The sequence below is a fragment of the Calypte anna genome, chromosome 1 (assembly GCF_003957555.1).
Source record: "Calypte anna isolate BGI_N300 chromosome 1, bCalAnn1_v1.p, whole genome shotgun sequence".
Taxonomy (NCBI): domain Eukaryota; kingdom Metazoa; phylum Chordata; class Aves; order Apodiformes; family Trochilidae; genus Calypte; species Calypte anna.
The window spans coordinates 53458883-53465941 of NC_044244.1; positions in this window are offsets into that span (position 1 = coordinate 53458883).

Sequence of the window (7059 nt, forward strand, 5' to 3'; positions counted from 1 at the left end):
CAGGGGCACCAGTGAACTTGCCCTGGAGATTTCAAGCAAAGGTGAAATCAAGTAGCCGCAAGCAAGATATTTGTAATGGTTCCTGCTTGGTTTAAAAGCCTCCATCTGCCCAGCCCAGCTCCTGAGAAACTGCTTCATCAGCAGATGGTGTAGATAAATGGTTAACAACTGCAGAAAGGGTCAGTGTTTTCATCTGGGATAGGTAAGTGGGGAATTGTCTCCTCTTGATAAACTTTACAGCATGTTATGCCAGTAGATTTATGGCCAGAAATGTCTAGTGACACAGGCAGCACGGAGTGCCAAGTCAGCTCTCCTGAACCCCTGTGGGAAGTGCTCTTTTACACAGCAGTTCCTGGCAGCTTACTCAGCCGGGAAGGCACCACCAGGACAAAAAAAAATAAATCAGCGGTCCCTGCTCCCAGGGGTTAATGGGTTTTCTCAGACCATGACACAGCAGAATGCACCATGACACAGCAAAACACAGCTGCCTGGCATGGATCCTGGAAAGCTGAGTCAGTAACCAGGATTTGCTGTGTAATGGTAAGGGGGAGGGAAAAAAAGAAAAAAAAAAAAAAAAGTTTGTCCTGGCGTGCATCCTGGAAAGCTGAGTTAGTAGCCAGAATTTGCTGTGTAATGATAAGGGGGAGGAAAAGAAAGAAGTTCTGGGAAAAGAAAGTGGTGGTAGCCACTTAAAGTGAGTTGCTAAAGAAAGAAATCAGTGCAGGAGTGCTGAGGGATGTGCTACGTGTTAATTTGTGTGTGCCAAAGGGTTGATAGCCCGGCCCTGCTGGCCCTGGCAGCACTGACTGTGCTCACTGCCGTCTGGATCAAAGGTACATGTGGAAAAAAGGAGGTCGGGAGGGCAACGCACTGCAGATCCCCATGAGGAGTGGCATTGCTGGTATCCTTGGGGCAACCCTATAGGCAGACATGGGTGTGCTGGGCAAAGCCCACACACAGGAACCCTGCAGTTGGATGTGGGGGAAATGGAGGTGCAGGCAGATTTCTCAGATATAACTGAACCAGCATGACAAAAGAAGTGGAGATTACCATACATATTTTTAGAGATCCATGGGCACACTGCTACCAGCCAGGGCTGGCTGGGAGCAAGACAGGGAGGGAGAACAGAGCAAGCACCCTGCAAGGCACATGCCTGCTCTGGGACCAAAGACTCAGTGACATAAAGTATGCAGCAGGTCTTCAGGTTAAGGGTACATGGGCTGAAATTTTGGGGGAGGGTGCATAGAGCCCACCACACTCCTGAGGTCTTGGTGCTGGTGGGGACAGACCTTGTGCCCTTGTGCTGGGGTTTTGCTTCGGGAGCAAAACAGAGGTGTGGAAAGGAGCAGGGCAGAGTTAGCAAATAAAAAAATTCCCCATTTGTGGAAATGTTTCAGAGCATGCTGCCTCCTTTGTTTCAGTGCCACAACTGTGAAAATGAAACGTGAAGTAGGACAAACTCAGAAAATCTGGATTTGAAATTCACACATATGCAACAAGGACAACCTTGTGCCACAGCTCACTGTGCCCTTTACACAGAGAAAGGGAGGAGAAGGAGCTGGAAACAAAGTTCTGCAAAGAGCCTGAGACCCAGACCCCCCCCCATTCCACCCTCAGCCTCACCCCACCAATGTCTCCAAACCACGCCTGCCCAATTCCTTGCCCCTGGAATGTGGGAGATGCGTCTCCTCCTCCTCCTCCTGTATGGGGCCACCCAGCCGGGGCTGCTTCTGGAGATTTCTCCAGTTGTCCCGAGAAGCGGGACCGGGGCCAAGAGCAGCAGCTGCAATCTCAGTGCAGAGAGCAGGAAACTGCCTCTTAGTAGAGAACAGCCTCACGTGGACCCTGCTGCACTGTGACTCAGCAAAAGAGCCCCACCACCTCCACCCGAAACCTTTACTCAGCAATATGGGGTGTCCTGGTATGACCCTGACTCAGCAAGGTGCCCACGCTAGGGAAAGAGGGTGAGTCAACTTTAGTGGGGGGCAGGCTGCAGGTTTTTTAGGCTCATGCAAGAGTGGGGAGCCCCAGTGAGACATAGGGCAGCAGTGGCAGCAGCAAAATGCTCCCCTTCCAGCTGTGCAGGGCCAGGAAAGGTCAGAAAAGCTGAAGTCCCATGCCAGGAAAGCTGCCCACCTTGCTGACCCGTTGACATGGAGGGTGCTGGGGCCTTCTGCCCTGGGGCTGGGACAGTCCCTGCTCCATATGGGGGAATCAAGGCACAGGAACACTGCTCCATGGGGATGAGCACCTGGCTTCACCTGTGGTGGTGGAAAACACCAAACCCAGGAGATACAGCGTGTGGGAATGGGTTTATTTTAGAGGCTGCAGTGTGGGGACTGCCGAATTTAAGTGACTTACCCAAGGCCATACAGATATCTGTGGCACAGCCTCTGTTCCTCCTCTCCTTTTTTCCTCACTTCCTACAAAAGATCACTCTGGGGCTGACTCTGAGAAAGATTGAATTTCCCTGACTGCCCAGGTGGCTGTTTGGAAAAGCTCTGTTCTAAATGTGTGATGCTACATGCTTCCAGACCACAGCTCTGAGTGTAAAAAAGCAAGAACATCTCCCTTTTTGGAGAAGTCTTCCCTAGCATCCCCCTTCCTGCCTGGCTGAGACCCCCTTTCTCTGTGCAGCACCAGGCACAGAAGGACCTCAGGACTATGGCCTTGGCTCTTAAGCTAAATAATCATTAACAAGAACACCTGAGCAACGTAGGGTTTGAATTAAAGTGTTTGGCTCTGAGGGGTGAGAGAGACCAAAGGTGCTTGGCACTGTGTGAGCCACCCCCTTATCATTCTGCCAGAGCTGGTGGTTGATGATGTGAATTGCTATATGAAATGTGTCCCTGCCTGGTGACAGTGGGGACAAGCAGAGGGGCACTGCTGGCAGTCGATCACCAATACCCTGTTTTTTTTGTTTTTGTTTTTTTTTCTTCTTTTTTTGTTTGATTGGTTTTTTGTTTTTGTTTGGTTGGTTTTTGGTGTTTTTTTTAAAATCTATTTGCACTGAAAGTGTACAAAGAATCTCAGAGAAATTGGCACCTATCTCCTACTGAGACTGGCCCTGTATTTAAGACCTTTATTTTTCTTTTTTTTTTTTTCTTTGGTCAAGGAGCTAAAAATACCACTGAAAGCCTTGCAGAAATTCTTCTAAACACAGATTTTCCTGTTGCTCTGTGGTGGAGAGGGAGCCTCCCCTAAAGCTGCAGGAAAGCCGTGTCCTCGCCTCACCCTGACGTTAAATTCACCTTGTGCTTGAGCCAGGCTTTTCTGCCAAGATTGGCCAGGAAAACCCAGTGCCTGAGGACCAGCACATGTGGCTTTTTAGTGCTGGGAGGGAATTAATGATCCCCTCAAGAAAGGCCTTGCTGTAGAGCCTGTCTCCCATGGGGTCTCCTTGCCAGGAGTAAGCCCCCAGCCTCAATTCTGCTGAGAAAGCACTCCTGTGACCCCCTGGCTTGGGACTTCCAGCAAGGACCAAGGTCCAGCCCTGGAACAGGAACACTGCTGGAGACAGCACCCAACTTCTACCCATGGGTAGCTATCCTGTCCCCCCTCACCCATCTCCATCCTCTGGCCACTGGCAACCCTGCCGGGAGGGGGAAGCGAATCTGCCCGCTCCTGCAATCTGAACCTGCTGTTCATCTCTGCCCCCTCACACACACAGGATTTTGCAAGGACAATGGCAGAGGGGGAAGAGGAAGCTTCTGCCTGTGAACCCATGCCCCTGAGTCCCTGTTCACTTGCTCAGGTTTTGGTGGTTGCTGACACAAAGCAACAGGCACACTTGGTCACCCGAGATGCATCAGTGCTGCTGGGTGCTGTGCAGGATGCTCTGAGTGCCCTAAAAGCCAGGGGAGAGCAGGAAAGTCAATGAAAGAGAAATCTCCTCAGGGCTGCCAAGCACCTTGGCATTACCCTGGTGCAGGATGTCACCTCTGTCTGTGTGGTTTGTGAAATATCTTCTTCAGGACAAACAGAAAAAAACCCCCACAAACTGGCTGCCAGTACAACTCATTGTATTGCACCAGTGGCCACTGGGCCACCTCCATCTCCTTGCTTCTGTGATACCTATTTTTCCTCTTAAGTGTTCACACATTTTCCTATCCTCCTTCCTTTTTTTTTTTTTTTCCTCCTCCTTCCTCTCTTCTTGTGCTTTCATTTGCTTATATCCTCACACAGATAAAAATGAGCTACCTACAGAAAGATTTTCCTTCCTCAAACCCCCCTATCTGCTGCCCACTGGGTCCCCATGCTACATTCCTTCCCAGCATCTCCATCTGCCCCAAGCAGCACCACGAACGGTGCGCTGAAGGGAAGAGGAAGAAGCTTTATTCTCATTTTGTGAAGGAAGGGGGAATTTTGTTACACAAAATAAGCTTTGGGGAAGTTTTGACATGGCGGAGCAACATGAAGGTCCTGTGGGATGGAGAACAGTCTTCCCAGTGTACTAGCACAGGACCCTGCTGTACTGATTTGTGAGATGACGTGGGAAATGAGGAGATATTTTCTTAACTACTCTTTAAAAAAATAAATTCATATATTTTTTGGAGGTTAGCACTGGGTAAAGGAGGCATATGTATTTTTTTTTGCCTGGTATGCCAAGAACCACACAACCCAGACATCAAGGAAATTCTCATTAGCTCTTAGCACATATTTGATTTTTTAGAGATATGGAGTAACTCTGACCCAACACAAGGAAGTTTTTCCTTTCTTCAGCTTACGTAGAAACAACTGTTCTGGGTCACGCAAAACATTTCTCTAGGTCAAGATTTTGTTCCCAGCATGGTTATTAATGGATGTTTAGACACACTGCAAGTGGTCTCCTTCCTTACATCTGTGCAGTGGCAAAGACTGAATGCTTGCTCTATACCATTGCTGTGTGCATCCACGCGGGGCTAATGACTGTAGCATAACGCTTAGAATAAGGAAAAACTTTGTTTCGTTTTATTTTTTTCCAGTGGTTGCATACCCTGCTAAGCAGGTCACTGTGAAGAGAGAGGTTGTTCTTTGCAGTTGGTGGAGTTCAGGCTGAGTGTGCGAGGGACCACAGCCATCTGGTGGTCAGAAGCGAGCAGGCACTGTTATTTCTTTTTAAAGTAGCCGTATTGGAAGACACTTTTTAAAAGGGAAAAGTATTTAAAGAAAATAGTTATAGTGGTGTCATTTGATTTTTCTGCCACCATACAGCAGTTTTTGCCAATGCAAAACACCTCTGCTTAAAATAATCCCTTGCAGACCTGGCAGGTTTTTTTTTCCCCCCCAAGATTCTTCTCAAAAGAAACCTTGCAAAATTATTCAGGCTATGAGTGGTATACTCTATAACAAATATGACAGTGCTAATTTGAGCATGGAAAGACTCCATGCCCTTGTCCCCATTCTTCATATCTTCAGTTGCTTGAAAAAATGAGATGTCAGCCCTGTAGGATAAGCATTGGGTGACCTGCAGGGAAGAGCAGGGCAACTATGGTTGGATGCATGGTGGGGAGGAGACAGGCTCACCCCGAGAGCCTCCAGTAGCACTCTGGATCTTCACCTGCTGGTCATTGCTTCAGACTGACCTCACTTGACAGCCACCAAAAAAACTTTCCCACCTGTTTGCTTCTGTGATGAAAATAGCGGTGAGCAAATTCCCCTTCCTCGGGAGCAGTCCCCTCTTGGGTTTGCAAGGGTCCTGTGCCAGCTGTCTGAGGAGGGAGAAAAGAAGATGAGGATGGAGGAGGAGCCCTCATTCCAAGATGGCTTAGGGCATCTCAGCGGCAGCAAGGAGGAATTCAAACTTCCCATGCTCAGGACATATATTTGAGGATGTCTTAATTTCTCTTTCAGGGGAAGCTGCAGGAAATGCACTGAAGGAACTGGAGGCACTTGAGACCTTTAACAGCTCGTTGAGGCACCATCCCATGTTCAAAACATCACTGGTGTGAACAGCCTGGTGTCCTTCACAAGTGCTGGCTGGGCAGAAGGAGCCCTCCCTCCCTAGCAGACCCAGGCAGCCCAAGTTCAGGCACCAGCAAGAGGATTTGGGCATGGGGTCCTTTGCTCCAGATGCCCTTCTGGCCCCACAATTGCAAAACCCACAAGCCGGGGCTGTATTGTGCCTCTGCTCTTGCTTCCTCTCCAGCAGGTGCTCCAATAGGGGATGCTTGGCATTTGTCCCTTTTGCCTTTCTTCCTTATTCACTGTTTTTCTGTTGAGACTCATAGGAGGGAAGATGTGAGGGGGCCCTCAGACTCAGTTGCCTCAGCTCACTGGGGGATGTTGCACTGCCCTGTAGAAGGTGCTCTCCAGGGAGCTAAGTTCAGCTTATGGACAGGCTGCAGGGGTGAGAGCAGAGGCCAGAGCCAGAGCTGCATGGGCAAATCCAGCCTCTCCACCCAGGTTTCACTTCTACCATCTGCTGGGATAACGATGCTTTGGAGATTAGAAGGTCAAAAATGGAAAAAAAGAAAAACAACACAACAACAAAACAAAACAAAAAACAAACAAAAAAACCCAAAACAACAACAACAACAAAAAAACCCCCAGAAGGATATTAGGATATTTCAGGAAGCTGTGAATGTGGTAGAAATGGACTAGCCATACAGGTTTCCAGCTTTGCTGCTCCCCAGCATGTACTCCTGTTTGTCCCACACGAAACCCTTGTGCAGTTGATGAGGCAGAAATCCGTGTCTCTTAAGCTGCACTTTTCAGAGACAAAGTACTTTGCATGCCTTGTTAGATCTAGAACCTTCAGTGGGGGTCCCGTGGCATGGTAAAATCCAGCTGCTGAAGTGTCTGCAGGAGGGGAGGCAGCTCAGGGATGAATCCATGACTGCTTAGCTTCAGGCAACTTCCAGCAGAACAGTGCCTGGAGTCACCAGCAGGATGAGGCAGGACAGGCAGCTTTTAGGCTGGGTTTTACCCACCACCTCCAGAAGATAGCACAAACACCCTGGTTTGAGGTGTGCTGCTCAAAGAGAGCTATATTGAATATATAGTACCACCTGCTCCAAAAAGCTCTGCACTGGGCAGAGGGAATGCAATGGAATTGGAAACAGGGATTCATTTTTCCAA